Genomic DNA, 19,098 nt, shown 5'->3' with positions numbered 1-19,098 from the left:
TATTTGACCATGGCTAGCAGTTAATTGGCAGGCAGGACTGTAGAGTACACAGAGTTAATGCAGGAGGTGCAGAATGGATGGAAAGGAAGTCATAAATCCTTGCTGCAGATTGCTTTAGGCACAGAGCCAGCGAGGAGCATTATCTCAAAATGCTAATATGTTCCAGGTCATTTAAGGATGCCGTCGATGACAGTGATGTGTTGGCCAAGACATGGATTAGATGTCCTACTAAGACTCTTTGATGTCTAGGTTCTCTAAATTAACAAAAGCTCTAATTATAACCTAACATGGTTTAAGACTACCCTCTGATAATGGAGTCTGGAAGAACCCTTAGCAGGTCTGGGGACCAGTTTTAACCTGGGTCAGTCCAGGACAATAGTGGCCCTGAGAGCAATGCAGGGCTGGGCACCAAGGAGGCATGCCCGGTTGCTTCCAGCTGCCAGGAGGGGCTCTCTGATCTTCGTGCTTAGTAAGAGAGGTGAAGGAGTACAATAATGTGCTGGGTGAGATGCTGTGAACACACTGCAAGGCTAAACAACACTCCTGTTTGTTTGAACTTAGAGACCTTCAGGAGACACATAAAAAAACAAAGAAGCAAGGTAGCACATGCAACCAAGACTCCTTATAGGCTTGGCCAATATTCAGTGTGTTATGTCCAGACTTTCAGATAACCTAAAACCTAAAACGCAACACTGAGAAAGAATATGGGAGGCTTACTGTCATCATAGTTGTAGTAATATTCAAAATTGATACCAAAGACCTTCCAGTTTGGAATAGCATGTTTTCCTGTTGGTATTTTTTGATTACAACAACTTTCATCAATATAGTAGGAGTACTTCTACCTGCACCAATGGAAATGTACTGCAAAATTCTTATTTTGAAGTACGAATTCTTCTTTGCAGTGCAAATTCTTCAATTTGCAAAATTCTTATTTTGCAGAGAATAACTCACTTTATTGCCGAATTTAATATACATTACATACATTTAAAGTCTTTAAGCTTTCGTGGATTAAACAAGATAAAAACTGATCCACTGCATTAGATTTTATAGTAGGAGAGTCAGGTAAAAATCTTGCTGAATACCAGTTCCTGCTTGTGTTGGGGAGCATATCTGAGTCACTCTCCTGACTTAGCTTAAAACGAAGAAATAGAAATATAAAATGATTAACTTTCCTTCTCAGACAAGCCTAAACCATGAAATTAAGAAATTACATCAAAACCCTTTTGATGGATTAATAGCTATGTTAAAACACTGGGAACCTCTCTACTTTTGTAATAGTCCTGTTTCTCAATAAAGTAAAAAAGAAGAAGCTCACATCTGCAGGGGTTGAGGTCAGAGGATTTCTTTGCAGGGGTGCCACTCCCCAGTGAGTAATTAAAACCCTAAACAAATCTACCTAAACAAACAATAGCTCTGTTATGACAAGAGTCGCCAGATGGTGCTTGGTAATGCAGGTTTACAAGTTGTTTTTGTTTTTTAATGTATAAGCAAGCCTCCTTTGAAGTAAATTTCTGTTGCTGTAAGTGGATTTATGTGGTGGAAAACAGATAGCAGGAGACTTTGATTTCTGCATTATTCTCCTTGTATTTATTCAGTTAGGGGGATAAGATAGATGCTTTGTATATCAACTGAGAATTCCCGGGAGCGAGGGAGGGTCAGGATTGCTCCTGCAGTGTTTAGCTGTCCCTTGTCCAGGTGCACAGCTGCCCACAGGCCAGTACTGCTGTGGTACCAGCTGGTGTGATACCCACATCGTTTGAGTCTCTGTTGTTCCCGAGAAGCATTGCAGGCCCTTGCCATCTGGATCTGCTCAGGAAAGAGACCTGCCGAGACCTGCACCTCATGAAATGCTTTGAGCTCAAAAAGAGCCTTCCTTTTCGAAAAGGAAATGTGATTTAAAACACCAGGGAAGGTCTTGAATTCCCAGCCAGGAGTTCACCACTTTCTCACTGAAGTTCCTATCAGGGACCTGCAAAGGAAAGCACTTCGGGTGCAGACTGCCCAGCACCTGGGTGCCAGGTGGGGTTAGTGGGGTTCCTGGGTGCAGGGTTCCTGCAGCTCCCCAGTCCTGCTCCACGGGGGCTTACATCTGGGGAGTCTTCCTCCTCCTGACCCCTCCTCCTGATCCTCCACCTTCTCATCTCAACAGTTCATCTCAATTTTTCTTCCTCATCCTTTGAAAAATATCAGAATTAATCAGAACAGAAATTCTGCATTTTGATTAGTTCTCCTCAGAAAATGTGAAGGGTCTCATGCTTTCATTAAACAGATCTGTCTGTCTCTGCTCTGCAGAATTTAAACCACAGGTAAAATGGCTTCTTTGAACTCAAACAGAATATAATGGCAAAACTGATAATAATGGCCTAGTCCCTCAACTTTCTATCTGAAGCAACTGATCCAGGAAAAAATATCGTGGTTTTATTGCAGAGATCACAAAATCAGAAACTATCAAAGTGCTTCCTGATCTGTGAAGATTAACTTAGTTCTACAGTGCTAAATCCTGGTTCATCTCAAACCTTTTGCTTACAGAAAAAGTCAGGAGTGCATGCCATGTGTTTGGATTGTTTTATGGAGTTTGAGATATCCAGATGCAGAGGGAAACATGAGCTGGAGATATAACTGGGCTGCACTGCATTAGTTGCTAACCCATTGACAAGTAACATCCTTGAAGCTCATCATTTATACAGGACTCAGATCTGTCACTGATTGTAACTGAACTATTCTATAAACACAGCCATGGCAAAATATTTGGGACAAATATTTGACATGATGGTGAAGTACATGGCGATCATGTGGTATCACCTCATTAAACTACTGTTCTGTGATCAGCTCCATCTGCCTGTCACAATGGTGTTTCCTATCACAAGCACTTCATTTTTAAGCTGTGTTTTTCTGATGAGGCCATACAGATCCGAACTTGGAATGAATTTAAAGATTAACCCATATAAGGTCAATGTGCAAATTTATTCTCCTCTGACTTGTCATCTGCTCTAGCTACCAAGATCACCAGTAATTTTGAGAAACTCTATAAAGGCATTCCTTGATTTCACAGGCTTATGGTTTGTTCTTATCCTGTCAGGGATCCAGAAGAATGAGGGTGTTTGATTGCTCATGGACCTCAAAGGTGCCATCAGGTCTCAAGGAGAGTATTTGCTTCCCCTTGCCTGATGACTAGGTCATCAGATGCTGGTACACTTGGAGGACAGACCCACATATATCCACTTTTGAACTGTGTAGTTTCATTCCAAATATAAAACACTTATTAGTAAGGATGTGCAGTTAACAATTATAGAAATAGAAGTTTGAAAGATGTGGGAGGAAATCAGAATAGAGCAGTAATGAGAAAATAACACAGAATGTAAAACTATAAAGTACAATAAATGGTAAATTAACAGAGGTAATTAGAGACAGGTTGACAAGGCTCAGCTCCTTTGATAGGGAGCCAAAGTCTTCCCCATGAATTGTTACTATACATTGCTTATCTAAGGCCTCACGTACTGTTTCTTAATTGCACTGTCTACAGCATGACTGATGCATAACTAATAACTTGATAGAGTCATTGTGAGAGGTTCAGAAGTTGTAGCTGGACTTTCGGGGGATTCAAGTTCAGTGAGACAGAGAGATTATCCTGTAGACTAGGAGGCTCCCCAGAAATCCCACTGTTCTCTGCATCTCTGTCTCCTCCTGCTAGGCATCTGGTAATGCACAGCAGGGTTTTCCAGAGCTGAGCAGAAACAAGCTTTCAGCAGCACAGACCTGCATTAGCAGTGACAGGTATCAGAGCAGTGGGAGCTTCATGATCTCTGGAAGGAAGTTGGCATCAGCTTTGGACCCAACAGAGCAATGAGGAAAGCACTGGTGTCCCTTACTGTCTGGGTAGGCTGTGAAGTGGGAGGGCACTGGTGGAGGAGAGCCACTGCCATATACTTGCTGGGACTGTAGTTAGGGTCCCGGGGCATGGAAGATTGCTGCACCTCTAAACACACCATCTCAACTGACCCGCAGTTACTGGCCTTCAGCAACAACTCCCAACAGAAAAAAATAAATAAAACAAAAGAGCAAAAGTGTAATCAACACAGTGTAGCAGCTACAATCATGGTGGCTTTAGCTGGGAGGAGAGAAAGTGTAAGGTATGAGAGTTTCAGTCCTCCCAAGGATCCTGAGGCCTGGTGAGTGGAGAGACACAGCAGTAGGTGATGAGAGTTCAGTTACACAGAGCTGGGAACAGGAGTCAGCTCTGAGTCAGGGTTTGAGTAATAGGCTCATTTATTTCAGAGCAGGACCCCTGGGAGACTGGACTAAGTCCAGCCTTTGTTATGGCCATTGGCATCAGAGAGGTAACAGAGCTGTGTCAATGTAAGAGAAATGTTGTAACTCGACTTCTTCCATGTATTACATTTCTGAATTTTCACTTGCTGTAAACTCAAGGCAGTTGTGTAAGAGTAACACGTGTATGGATGTGTCTATCTACCACAGAGTCATGCCTGTTTGCTCATAATGATAGTGCTGCTGAAAAATAAGCTCTGATAGTCATGAAATGAAGAAAGAATATGCCATGCCTTCTCAGAGCCTGACAAGGTGGCTTTCTTTACTGTTTAAACATCATCATGCAATGTGTTTCCCACAGTGTCTAGGGGAACCCCACCAATTTATCTGAACTGTCTTCATGCTACTACTTTGAAGGTGTCTTTCTTTGTCATGAAGTCTCTTGGCATTTAGACAACAATTGGCAGGCTCCAGAAGTTCCAAAGAGGTCATGCTCTTTTCAAACCCTACCTTATGTTCTCATCCACACACACAAAAAAATATAATAATATATCCTGCTGTAAAGACCAGTTGCTGTTATTTCCTTCCACCCCTCATCTGCCTGTCCAAGTCTCCTAGCACCTCAATCCAAAGATTGTGTCCAGTGCTATAAATGATTGTATGAGATCAATCAGTTACTCACCTGATCTCAGCCTATGGCCCTTGAGCACCACAAACAAGCTCAATTTCCACTTATTGAAGCAGAGTTGTATTTGGTATAAAGTCTCAGTATTGTTGGGTTTACAAAGAGGTTTGAAGTGAGCTTGTCTTTGATCTGAAGGGGTTGAGACCTTTTTTCAATGCCAACCACAGGGTGTCTTTCCACAGCTGATTCTGAGTGCTGCAGAAAGAGGATCCGTGAACAGAGTTGGGCTGACTGGCTGAAAAAGCTGTTTATACCTTTCCTGCAGAGGCAGACTGAAGAAGCCAATGTGATGGCACAGCATAGAGTGTTTATTAAGTAAAAACTTTGTTTTCATAGGCTCCTAATTTTTATACTTTAAAAAGCTGCAGAATGAAACCACACTGTTCTAGCAAGGCAACAACTAAATTTAACATGCTGTTGGGTTCACTGGGGTGCTCAGATGGATGATACAATCTCACATGCAGGCTTAGCTGCCTTGTTTGCCAGCACTGAACAGGAGGGAAGCACTTTTCCCTTTGCTAATGATTTGAGAGTGTAGCTTGTTCATATTTTAAGTCACACTAGCCTAAAGGCATCCCTTTACCTCTCTGCCTCAGGCAGTGATGGCCGCAGCTGTAACTCACTTTTGTCCTCAAATGTCACTTAAACTGAGTACTTAATAGGATGCCTTTTCTACTATTACTGTTATTATTACCGTTCTTTCAGCAACTGTGGCTCTTTTTAGCTCAGGGCTGTAGTGTCAATGAGAATCCATTTTCCCTGGCACAAAATTATTGAATGTCACTGTGTTAAGTCTTATTCTAATCAAATAATAAGACATATAATTAGGAAATTATGGCATTGCTTAAGTGTCCCCAGTTCTTTGATCAAAAGGTCTAATTTAATTTGAAAACATGTGGCTGGGCTGATGTCTGGGCCAATCAGTCTAGACTTGAGCAATGTGTGTGGGCCAGATGGAGAGTTTGGCTGCTCTCTTCACTGAAGTCACAACCCTCCTTTTAAAATTCTCGAAGTGCTGGAAGTGCATGTATGGGAGGTGTTTTGGTCTCATTTATTTGTTTTAAACTGAAGACAGCAGCCAGCTTACCTCTGTTTGTGGGACTCAGTCAGCTTTTGCCTGCTTTATCTGATAGGAGAAGACGTGCTTTGAAATACAGACTCTCCTCCCCAAAAGCAATGAAGCTTCAAAAATGAAATGTGAGGAATTAAAAGCTTCTGGGATCTGAGACCTTGGATGCTTGCCCCTGTGATGTGAGTGCTTGGCATTGTGGAGCCTCTGTGTGGCCTAGTGCACACCAGGATGCACCAGGAGCATGGGACAGCAGCTCCAGAAAGCCCCCACACATGCTGATGGCTTTTCTGCTTTGCTACAGTGCTGGTCCCAGAACCCCACACATCAGGTGTCAAACTGAAGGGCAGGGATGGGAATGACAAAGCTGCCTTGTGTCCTCTTCACTTACACATCTGCTTAGTGTGTCTCCCAGCCTCCAGGAGCTAACCTTAATGCCCTGCCAACGTGACAATGGAGTCTGTATGGGCAGGTGACACTAGACCTTCTGAGGACCATGAATGCTCATCGTGCATCTTCACCACAATAATTACTGGCACAGAGAAGAGGCACTAATTCTCTGGACCATCCCTCTCTGAGCAATTTTGAGGAAGTCAGAAGGGGGATATATTCATGTGCCAATAGCTGAGTTATATGTGCCAGGAACCATGGCCCTACCCCAACCCCACCGCATGCTGTGGTCCATCCTGATCATGGATGTCCCTTCTTACTTCAGCTTTCTTTCTCCTTTGGGCTGGGAGAAGAAGGTGTTTAAAAGAAATTCACATGGAGGAAAAAATGAGCAATGTTTTTCTTTGGCTTATTTTTAATAACAGTAAAATTGAGTAGTGGCTGTGTCGATATGAAATATCAGAATACCAGCTTGGTATCTGCTTTATTAAATAGCTTGTGTGTGGGCAGAGTATATGTAATTTTTAGTGTTTTTTAATAATTCTCTTTTTATTAAATTTTTCAAGTACAACAAGATGTGTTATGACGTTACCATTTTCAAATAATGATAGGCTGTTTCCCTTGGGAATTAGTGGTTTACAAAGTCCTTGAGCTAATACTTGTTACATTTTCATAATTACACCCCTGTCCCATATTCTTTGACATTCCTACTTTCTATTACCTTTAGACGGAGTCTTAGATATACAAGTAATATAGGGTGGAACCCATAATAACAGTGAATAAACTGAGCTAACTCTTATCTTAGCTACAGCTGTATGCACCATTGAAACCGAGTCTCCAAGATGCACTTAACTTAATATTGGACCATATGTTTAGTGAGCATAGGAAAAGGTTTTTTGCTTAAGTTAAAGACAAACCAATAAACAAGCAAGAAAAATAAAAATGCTTCATGAGTAGTATACCACAGTAGCAGTATACTACAGTATACTGTAGTGTTGATATCACAAATATCACTCAATTTGGCTGTGGCTGTATCAACCCCTCTTAGAGCCCATTGCATGGATTTGAGACAAAGAGATTTTTCTTAAGATCAAGCTTTCCATGACCTAGTTAAATAACTCCTGAAACTGAACCTTAGTGCATCTTCTGCATATAGTGCTCTGCGTCTTTTGACTTAGAAATGGATTTAAATCTCAGCACTTTTGTTCAAGACCATAGTCTCAATGAGGGGAAATTTACATCTATTTTGATCTTCAGCCACTCTGGCAGGTTTACACTTATGGCAGTAGCTATAAGTAGGCAAAGGAGGACACATTGGCCAAACCTATAGAGAGCAACACCAAGAAATCCATCCTCACACAATCCCTGCACAATCCCTGCCAGGGTTAGAGATAAGGGCTTTTCTGAAATCTCTCAAGAAATTTCTGGTTCTAGAAGATCCCATTTTCTCTAGCTAGTCACCAACTCCCTCTTATCCACCTTAACAGTGGTTTAATTATTTAGTTTATTTGAAACCCATTTAGCAGAAAATTTCATTCTTCTGTAGTCTCTTCAGAAAAACTCTTCTTTGCTGCTTCAGTTCTGAGGCACCAATTTACTCCAAGTCAGATCACAAGATACAAACACCTGCAGACTTCTCACTCTTACCATGACAAGGCTGTGGCCTATTCTGCTTGATAGAAATTGCACACAGAGAAACAAGGCTACGCAACTGTATGATTCTATGACTCTGTGATTCCATAAGGCCACTCAAAGTCAATTTATTTCAATTGTGTTCTCATGTTTTCCATAAAATGGTAATATGACGGTTTTATTCTTCATAATGTATCTTTTATAAAGCTATAAGTGTTGTAGGCTAGGGAAATACTATTCTTTGAGTTACGTTTAGCTAATTCTGTATTAGATTTATTGTATATCTTCTTGTCTATTTCACAGAGAGACGTTTGGACTACTTGAAGAGGACATAGTCCATAGGTAAGAGAACACACTCACTTGAATACACTCAAATATATAAACATGTTGTGGCTGACAACAGTCATTCTGCAGAATATTATGAAACTGAGGAATTTTTCTTTCATAAATGTCAGTACAATAAATTCTTGGTAGAAAAAACAATATGATAAATTACAGTTCATCGGTCATCATTATTTCAGACAGTTGCCACCACCTTAAAATCTACTGTGTTGCTTAGAAAGCAAGCAGGAAATTTTCCTTACGAACAGTGCATGTTCAGAGATATAACACTTTCTGTTGAAAATATTTCCTGAGACAGCGAGATGGAAAAAAAAAGAAATCTGAAGTCAGTGCAACCTCTTTATACAGAACTAGATGGAAGATTCCCTTTCTGCAGCTTGGAAGAGAGCCATAGACCCACAGACCCCCCTACCACTTCTCCGGTGGGTGCAGTTGCCTGCCCTATGACTACAAGTGAAGTTGTTCTGATTGTCCCTGGCATCTTCTGAAGAGCGGTGGTGTTCAAGTGTATCCAACAGTGGACAAGCTTCAATGTGACAAACTTATCTGGAAAGCCGAGGACACTGATTTTAAACTTTGGACCAAACTGATATCCTGCTTCTTGAAGTAAAACCTCTACTGCAGAAATTTTTCCATGTGGCGCTTAGTACAGTGAGGCATATGAAGGGAAAGCTCTCAGCCATCTTCCTAACAAACCCAGCTGTGCTGCCTGCACTGGATGGAGATGGTATTTCTTCGTAGACCACATTCGAGGGTGCAGGAGCCCTTTCTTCACATCAGCAGTTCTCCCTTTTCCATTCTGTTGTTGAATACAGCCCTTACCCCTGCAGTTTCAGCATATCCAGCCTCTTCTAGCCATGGCTATAAAGGGTTTACTCACTGAAACACCCCCAGCACCTGAGGAAGTTGAAGATACCATTGGTATGAGAGTAAATGTTGCCAAGCACACAGTGGAGCATAGTGTGCAGGAGGCAGAGTAGTCTGAGTGGCTCTTGTAGCTCTATCTGTGCCCAGCAAATATGTCTGTACACCAGGGAACTAGAGTTACCAAGGTTAACTGAGATGCCTTGGTGGTTAAGGCATTCATTTCAGAGCTGGAAAGTGATCCAGAGTGAGTGCCAAACCAATCGGAAACATGCCATGCCCATGTTGAAAACTTGAGCTTTCATTTCCAAATGTATTCCTAATACTGTGGGAAAATAAATAAATAAAAAATCAAAAAAAAAAAAAAAAAAAAAAAAACCAGAAACCATGTAAATGTTGAGTTTTCCTTACTTTTCTCCTTACCCTTGAGCTTCAGCTTTTGAAGTAATCCAGTAGTTTATTTACACACCCCTGGTTCAAATGCAGGAGCTTTACTATGCTGTACAGTTCCTTGTGCTGAGGAGAAACATATATATATATATTTTTTTTTTCTTATTGCTTTATTTAACATTGGTGGTGCTCAAACTGCATTTTTTTTTTTACAGCCAAATGAGCTCAGCAGACCCTTAAAAGACAACCTGTAATAATAGAATAAACATAATGCTGCTCAGTTCCAGGATTTCATTGCTGCTGAACTGAAATAAGCAATTGCTTCTGAGCAACAGAGGAAGACAAAATTGCTGAGGACATGACTCTAAAAACAGTAATAAACAAAGTTGTGATAATGAACCAATATCTGCATTGACTTGGCATAGTTCACAGGGGTCTGAGAACTTGCTAAGGACATTGCCAGTGTTGCAAAGTCTGGACACTACAGTTTTTAAGTAAAATTAGCTCAGGATTATATCTCCCAAAGTCAGAACAGTCTCAGATATATGAAAAACATCTCAAAAAATGCATAGCTATTGGCTTATTAGAAAAAGCTGTAATTCAAACCAGAGGCAATATAAGCTAATATCATCAACTCTGAAAGCGCAATTCAGGAGACTACAGAAAGTAAATTGCAAGAAGGATTCCTGAGAGTGTATTTTAGTTCTTGCTTTTCAGTTGAGAGCAAAGATTATTATTATTACTGTATTGGCATTTGTGAGGAAATCATGCAACAAGGACAGATTATTGCATGGGGAGATAAGGGAGACAATGTCTTGAAAAGTGTAGTGATGACAAATCCAGATTACAAGGAATTAATCAAAATCTTGGAGATTGGCAGAAAATGAACACATTACTGACATTTTCTTTTCAATTAGAGCTGTTAAATTTTCATTTATTATTTTCAGCTCATAGGTCAGATTTTCTTGCCATTTATGAGAAGCTATATCTGGACCAATATAAACAGAGTCAGTTAATAGCAAATATTTTGTCATATTTCTGTTGAATTTAGAATTTCATTTCTGGTGCAGATAAGGGGGCAGTAATATAAGTTGCATACTTGGAACATAGACTGGGTCCTGCATGGTAATATAGAGACTAACTGAATCGTGGGTGAGCAAAACACTAAGGGAACTGCAACAGAGTCCACAGACTGCCAATTATCCATCTAACCTAATATTTAAAAGGAATAGACCATAAAATATTGTCTAAGATAGTGAAATATTGGGAGACCCTGTATATCTGACCCAAGAGCTCATGCTTTCTTTAGCTGACTTTGAGCTGCAGTTCCAATTGCATGTGCCATTATGACAGAGGGATTCAAAGCAGTTGGAATTATCTCAGATTTTTTGAAGTTGTAATTCAGAATTTAGTTGTAGTTGTCTCCTTCCTTCCTTCCCTCCTTCCTTCCTTCCTTCCTTCCTTCCTTCCTTCCTTCCTTCCTTCCTTCCTTCCTTCCTTCCTTCCTTCCTTCCTTCCTTCCTTCCTTCCCTCCTTCCTTCCTTCCCTCCTTCCTTCCTTCCCTCCTTCCTTCCTTCCCTCCTTCCTTCCTTCCTTCCTTCCTTCCTTCCTTCCTTCCTTCCTTCCCTCCTTCCTTCCTTCCTTCCTTCCTTCCTTCCTTCCTTCCTTCCTTCCTTCCTTCCTTCCTTCCTTCCTTCCTTCCTTCCTTCCTTTTAGTGTTAGGCATGCATTCCTCAGGTCTATATGAATGGATCTCTGCACTTAGCCATCTGTTCATGTCATGCAAGGCAGAGACAATTGGCATAGTAGGCTTATTGCCTGATACTACATAATGCCAGGAAGAGATGCAGCCTTAGCTCCTGGAAGCATCATAACCAAATTTTAAGAAACTTTAAGACTTTCTTAAGTCTTTTGTCAGGGTTAGGTATTCTGGGTGCAATGATAAGGGCCAAATAGCTGCTTGCTGCCTGTAGGATGGGCTTATGAGGGTCACCTTGGTGTCATGTACGGGAAGGTAAAAGTGTTAACTAGAGACCTCTCCAATAACACCATCATCATCAAAATAAAACATCAAGTCAAAAACACACACACAAAAAAAGAGTTAGGATTATAGATACATATTGCTCTGCCGAGTTTTAGTGAGGTAAACCATAGTAGCCTCAGAGGAGCCATGTGCCAAAATCTCTGGCAACATCTTCACATTTCACTCCTGGAAATCTTATTTAGAGCAACAGAGAATATAGGTAGCTGATGTTGGCATGTTTCCCTTGCCTGTTCTGCAGCTGTGTCCTGTGGTATGCACGCACACACACCCCCCACACTACATCAAGGCACAGGAATATTCTGTATGCCCTTGTTCACTCCTGCAGTGTAGTTGGGGAAGTGGAAAAGTCAGTGTTTATTACACTACAATATTTTCACTCTTCAGAAAAATGTTCTGTACTCCAAGTGTATATCTCAGTGACATATTACACTCTACCACAGTAAGATATTGTTTTGCCAGCAATTCAAAGGAAGGAAATGGAAACTCAGGTTGTTACTTTGATTTTTTTCTTTTTGCCTGTCTAAACCTATTCACCGGGAGTCTTGCACAAAAAGTGGTTTCTCTGTGTTAATTGAATCACAAGAAAGAACGAAACATATATATTCTATGCAATAGTTGTGCTCAGTGACTGAGATACAGAAATAGCACATCACAGATCCATTGGGAGCAGGCTTTTCATCAGGTGTTAGGTTTGGTGAATTTGCTTTGTCTGTGTTTAAAGGATTGGGTCCATTTGGACGTGGCACATCATTAATGATGAAAAGAAAATTGTTCATGTACTTAGTGTCAATTTTTCAATTACCTGATTATATGCATTTTCTGACTCATTTATAATAAGATTAAAAGATCATCTGGTTGATGTATATATATTATATACAAAGGCCTAGACTTTGTTCTACTCTTATTTTTAAGGAGAAATGAAAGCAAATGCAAAGATGAAATACAGCCAGGTTCTCTCTGACATGTATTTCCAATTTGCCATGCCAGGAATTACTATACAAATTGCTTTGCAGCAATGCTTTACAATCGACTTCATGCCATGCAGTCCCTTTGACATTGGTAATGTTGTGCAGGGCAAGCCAAGAAAGAATTTAGCTGTTCTGGGGAGGAGACATGAGTCTGGTCATGAGTCTGGTCATGAGTCTGGTCCTGAAACTGGTTGTGAGATTTTAAGGCTATTGTATATAAATTTTCTGTATAAGCATCAAAATTAGTGTTTGTAGATATAACAGATGGTTAATTAGCCTACATTTATAGAAGAAATTTTACTTCAAAATATATCATAAATTCTTCTCAGCTGTCTGACACAATAAACTGTTATTTTATTCTTGTATTTTTATGACAGGGAATTTATGTATGTTTGTCTCTCTACTGATTTTAAGAGATTTTCTCATTTGCGTGCAAACCAAGAAAGACTAGATGACTGAAGAATTGAGTCTCTCAGCTCTGGACTGCCTTCCCAAACCTAGGCTGTCTGGACAGCAATTGAAAATTAGCACTGCTTAGTGCTTCACACAGTTTCACAGGAAACTTTTAATTACAGCACACTGCCCAACGGGTAGAAGGCGAGATGGGTAATTTACACTGTCGGGCCAGGAGATTGAGGAGGAAATGCCACTTCTGCTTGTCAGAACTGAGACCCACCCTGCATTTGTTGTGCTCCTTCCTGTCAGTCTTGGACAGAAGATGTTTTTTCTGTATGACCTTTTCAGGTGATTTCCACTCTACCCTCTCCATTTATATCACAAATATTCCTGACAGCACACTGGGCCTTGAATTAGAAATAACCAAAGGGAATCGGTTTTGACATAACATGTAGTATCTGAATAATATCTGAGAAATTTATAGGCTTTACCAAACCAGCCATTGTGAGATGAGAGGTTTCTACTCCTGTCAACGACCAGCAGAATTAGACAGGTGTCTTGATGCTGTGGTCAGAAGACCATGCAACTTTAAACCATCCCAACAAAGCTGTATGTGATCACAGAGTGTGAGCTGACATGGAGAAGGGTTAAAGAGATAAATAAAAAGCCATCTAGGCAATGTAAAACCAACTGCTTTATTGAATTACTACTTTTTAAGGGTGTCATCACTTCCCTCTTTTACAGAATGTTGTTATAGGTTAAAATGACTGGAAGATGTTCTTGGCTAGCTCAAAGCCATGGAGGAAGGAGCTGGAGGAAGCAGTTCAAAGGAAAAGAGATAAGTAAGTTTTAACTGGAATGTTTTGTAGATCTGTCACCAAACTGCATTCCAGTGCTCTCCAAGGACCAGGCCTTTGTGGACTCCTCTGCCTGCATATTAGTTCTTTGCAAAACTGCCTCCTATCTTTCTGGGACTAAATTGAACCCCTGTTGTTACGTGGGGAATGCTGCTCACAGTTTCTTATAGGAGAAAAATGCATCACTGAGTTAAGCACTCACTGAAGCTAATAGCTATTCTTTGTATTTTCTTCCATCCACAAAAATATTTTGGATTTTGAAAGAAAATCATAACTGCTTTTGAAAACACAGCATATTATAATGGGATTATGTCTTTACACAAATATTCTAGCTGAAGATCAGAATTTCCACATGAGGCATATCCTAAATAGTACTACTAGACGATCAACACATTGTATTCTAAAACTGAAAATATGTTTTTGTTCTGCTGGTAGTTTCACAATACCCGGTGGTTTCACAAATGTCACCTAGCACAGTCTTACTATGCAAGAGGCCAGAAAGGCAAGCAAGGGACTCTTCATTTGTTGTATGCCCTACTGACCATTGGACAGTTGCAACTATTGATCTTGTTCCACAGCAACAATTCAAATACTGTGATCTGTTTCAGAACCAGGACCAGGACTGTAGGTGATCAACATTTTTGAGTACTGGCGAAATGAAGGTGAAAATGATTTACATTGTTCTTGCTGACTTTTTATTACAGAAACAGATGTTGGAGTTTTACTGGCTGAAATAATCAGCCACAGAACCAGTAGGTCATCAGCCCTGCTTTCCCCACCAAGTGCCACAACTGTAAAGCAAAATGTACATTCCAGAAATTACAAGTTTTATTGGATATGCCAAAAATAGCATCTAGAGACTAACTGTATAGATGGGGGAATGGAAAAAAAATATGATAGCTTTGCATGATGTTGCTTAGAACACTACGTTTTGTAAATCCACTGTCTCTTCATCCAAAACACTGAAAGTGTTTCTCCCTGAGGAAGGAAAATTGTAAAGGTAAGGAAGGGTGATGTTTTATAATAGAATAACAGAGGTGGCGTAGTGCATAGCGATACTTGCTACATTCAAGACACTTAACAATTCTAGACTCTCATGAAGTACTAACTGATTGTATTGCCTCGTCTTGCAGAAATTTAAATGCAGAAATATGGAAGACAAGTTAAAGATGAGCTAAGGAAACAAAAGTAGAAATTAAAATTATCTGGACCCTTTGTCTGTGCTTGGATTATGTATATTTCCATGTGGCAAATTCCTACCTGTGAGGTACAAACAAAAAAATATATATATATAGCCCATTGGTTGAAACTGCATGGGATTTATTTCTACATTTCAGAAAATGTTGACGTGGTTGACAGCTAAGGTACCCACTGAGACAGCAGGGGAGCAGTGAATGAAAGACAAACTACAACAGAGAAACAGAAAGGTTAAGTGAGTGCCTTTGCAGCTGCCTACTTTGGAGAAGTAGGAGAAGCTGATGGTAATTAAAAAGCACTATACCTAAAAGATAATGTATGGCTTGTAAATGCAGTTGAAGGTAGGAAATAAGTCAGTCAAAATAAATTCAGAGGAAATTTTCTAATGTGACTACAGGTCCTGATGTCTTACTGACAGTTAAGGGATTTAGATTCACAAATACCTGAAAATCATTTTATTTTATTTATTTCATTTTACATTAATCTAATTTAATTTAATTTTTTATAAATAGAAAAATGGTAGCAGAATTCTCTGAATTTTTCTGTAAGTCCAGTTCTGCACCATTCTGAAAGTTTTACCCAGAAACTTCATGAGCTTGCAACTGACAGTTCAGATGAAGTTGAAACATGTACTTAACATATGTACAATACAAATTGGAATGAACAGGAGGATGTAAGAAATTTACTCATAATGACTGTCTTTACTTGGAGGAAATGAGCAGTTTTTTGCAAGAGGCACTGAGCCAGAAGAAATAGCTTGGTAATGAAAGGTTATGGGTCCTCTTCAGAAAGGAGAGAGGTCAAACTATTTCCCAGTTATTGTTCTGCTAATTTCCTGGTCATGCAAGAAACTGTGTTTGTTGAGACAAAGCAGTTTATGTGCAGGTGTATGGTAGAGTTCATAACCACATTTCTACCCCTGTGGGCATGAGCTGTGAAAGCTTTTTATGTCTGTCTTGGGTAAGAAAAATCTGCACCATATTCCCTTTGGGAGTTCAAAACCCAGACTGAATAGCATCTTCCAAATCATCCCTTACAAAATCCCCTCAGATGAAACCTCAAGAGCTTCAGTTAATATCTTGCAATTAAAAACCTGGCCCTGCTGTGCTTAAAGCACTTGTTGCATTTGTGAGCACAATCGTTTTTAGAGCTGGCAGACTGCACCTGCCAGAGCTGAGACTGAATGGCAGTTCACAGTCATCCAACAGAGTATAATTACAAACGGCTACGACAATGCTTGTATCAGGGGCTAAGTGCAAGGTAACCAGTTCAAGTGGCTGGTGAATCTTCTGGACTTAATCACCAACCACAGCATGTCACTGACAGGGTGGAAATAAACTTTTACATCCAAAGATGGTGTTTTTGTTTCTTGTGTACTTTCTTGGTAATTTCTGCCATCCAGATTTGTTTGGCTGTCCCTGCTGCACTTGCTACAGAAATGAGATAGGGGAGAAAGAAAGATCTCCTGTTGTAGTAAACCTGCCGTAAACAATCACCAGAGGACCTTTAACAAAAGACCCTACAGAGCAGTGTGGTACATCATCTTTTTTTTTTTCAGCACTGCTCCTCCATCATGGGCTGTGGTGCCATGAAACAACCACAGCTTATGCTCAGACAAGCTGCCCGTGGGATAGGAGTATCATAATGCATTGGTGTTACTATCACGGCAACAGCAGTACACTACATCTCTCTATTGCCACTAATTGTTATGGTACTTCTCAGAGAAACATAGCTTAGGAAGCCTTTAAGGAGAAGGTGAAATATATCTTTGCTTACCATAGAGGTAAATCCCTCACACGTGAATAGACAGAAATGTAATTTATGAGCACAGTGAATCCAAAGAGATCTGACAGGTTGGCTTGTTTTCTGAAAAGAGCAGTTGTTGCACACTGAGCATGAACCATCGCCTCCTTCTTGCAGTTGATGTGACTCTCTGCAAACAGCAGTTGGCAGTGGCATATAAAGATGATACATGAGGGGTATAGGTTTCTGCAGAGTTATGTTTTATCTGAAGTCTGGATTATTTAAGAAAAAAGATTTAGCATTTTTATTCAACAGTTTAAGAGGTTCCTGTACAGTGTTGTGTGTTACACATTTGTTTGTGTGCTAATGCCTCTATCTGGTAGTGAGTCACAAACACAATGTTAAAACTCTAGGTAGAGGATCCTTCAATGTACTTCCCTAGCATCTATTTAATGTAACTTGTGCTGGTTTTATTATTTTTTTTCCTCCCAAGAAACTTTGAGCTCATTTCCAGCAGATCCTGCAGGGGGTGAAAGGGTCATGGTAGAGCGATATATGCAGGTGAGGTCTCTGCTCTGGTGGAGTTCCTTCACGCCCACAGGGAGAGCAAGGGGCTGTCAAAGCGGAGTGGGAAACAGGGCTAGCTTGCCAAAGTGGTCTGTAATGGAAGTTACACATGTTAATGGCAATTTGTAGTAACTTAGCAAAGCTTAGGAAGCCTAATGAGTGAAATGCCTCCTTCATTTTCTCTTCTGGGTTCTTAAAAAATAAAAATAAAAATAAAAAAATCTACATAAACGTCTGCTCTGAGTATTCAGCTGTCCCCATGTGGCAGCTAGAAGCCCAGACATGTTAACTTAGAGGCAGACCCATGTGCGATGATGTGATTTCAGCACACTCTGAAGGTGTCTTTCTTTAAAAAAAAATGCATGCTGTACCATGGCTTTATATGGTTTACACGGCTACATCAGAAGTACTGGGAAATACCACCTGAGGTGATCCTACAAAGTCCTGTTTTAGTTCCTGAATTGAATTATATGCAGGTTTTTGTTACTAACATAAAGCTACAGATGTTAGCATGACTAAAATGGCAGCCTACAGAAGTAAGAGTTTGCCCCAGCAGCATAGTACAGCTATGAATCAGGTGAAAACAGCCTTGGGGCCACCCTGGAAAACAATCTCATATGTATCAAGCTACCCCCTTGAAAGCGTAGCCTCGGGAGCGGTGAGGTTTCACCCTTTGAAGAGGGACAGGATGATGCATGCCCAGGTGTACCTAATGCTCTGAGTGCTCCCTTGGGTAGTCTGGCACAGGCAGGGATGAGAGGAGAGGGCTGAGCTCATGGTGATCACAGTTCCTTCTCCATAGTATTGAGTGCCTGATAAACCATCCCTCTCTTATATGTGGTAGGTCCATCAAGCACACTAGAATGAAGTTTATGTAATAAAATGAAAAAAAAATAATGTAGCTCTAAATAAATAAAAAGTATTTTTTTCTGTACATACTGTGAAGTACTGGTCCTGTGTTTGCTTGTAGAAAAGTGCATAATGTTATACTGTAACTAGAGAACACTATTTGAAACTGAAACCTAACTTTTAGTTATACAGGAATGTGTATTTTTGGACAGGACTGGGAATACTTGTTGTAGTATTTACAATTGGTGAAAGGACCTAAATGTAGAACTAACAAGTAACTTTTATTTAAAACAAACTTTTTTCATAAGAAAGTCAACATAACCAGACATTTCCACCAAAAAGTTTCTTAGACTGGGAATTGTCTCCTCCTTTGAGGTTTTCTGAGCCCAGGGTGGAATCTGTGGTCAGCTGAAATCAAAGATCTGAGTTTAGGGCTTTCCACATCCTGGCTGAGTACATTGTCAACCAGATACCTTACCTGCTTGAGGAACAGTATTCTGAAAAGTCTTCCAACAAGGATAATTGAGAGTGAAATGAATGTAAAAGACAGTTCTTGTTTTTCATTCTTGTTAGAGAGATTTTTGATAAACTTCACCTAGGATCCTGAAGTGTCTAGCGGTCCTCTTGCACTGATGCCCAACCAATCTTTTTGTTATGAATACTTCACTGTAGCCTTATCATTAAGAAGCTTTGGAGTTCATACTGAATATTTATTGAATGTACCTAACCTGACAAGTCTTTAAAGAAGACTGACCTTGTGACAGAAATACTATTATTAATTTGTTGGTCTTCACATTTTTTTAAAAGATCTTTCTGCACTCTCTTTTAGACTTTGATAC

The 19,098-nt window shown here is 40.1% G+C and overlaps 1 long non-coding RNA gene across 2 annotated transcripts in view; it reads left to right on the top strand.

The window, feature by feature from the left end:
• Window positions 1-10,023, top strand: part of LOC310889763 — an 87,545-nt gene extending 77,522 nt beyond the window's left edge. Inside the window, exons 2-3 of one of the 2 annotated variants that reach the window (XR_014576762.1) lie at window positions 8,346-8,384; window positions 8,733-10,023. This is a non-coding gene — a long non-coding RNA (uncharacterized lncRNA). Of the gene's footprint in view, window positions 1-8,345; window positions 8,385-8,678 lie in introns of both variants that reach the window. The other variant, XR_014576763.1, reaches the window with a different exon arrangement.
• Window positions 10,024-19,098: the final 9,075 nt, after the last annotated feature.

The sequence above is a fragment of the Anser anser genome, assembly GCF_964211835.1.
Source record: "Anser anser genome assembly, chromosome: Z".
In the NCBI taxonomy this organism is placed as follows: Eukaryota; Metazoa; Chordata; class Aves; order Anseriformes; family Anatidae; genus Anser; species Anser anser.
Note: the sequence above shows the minus strand (reverse complement) of the source record. Positions and strands in the feature narration are given on the sequence as shown.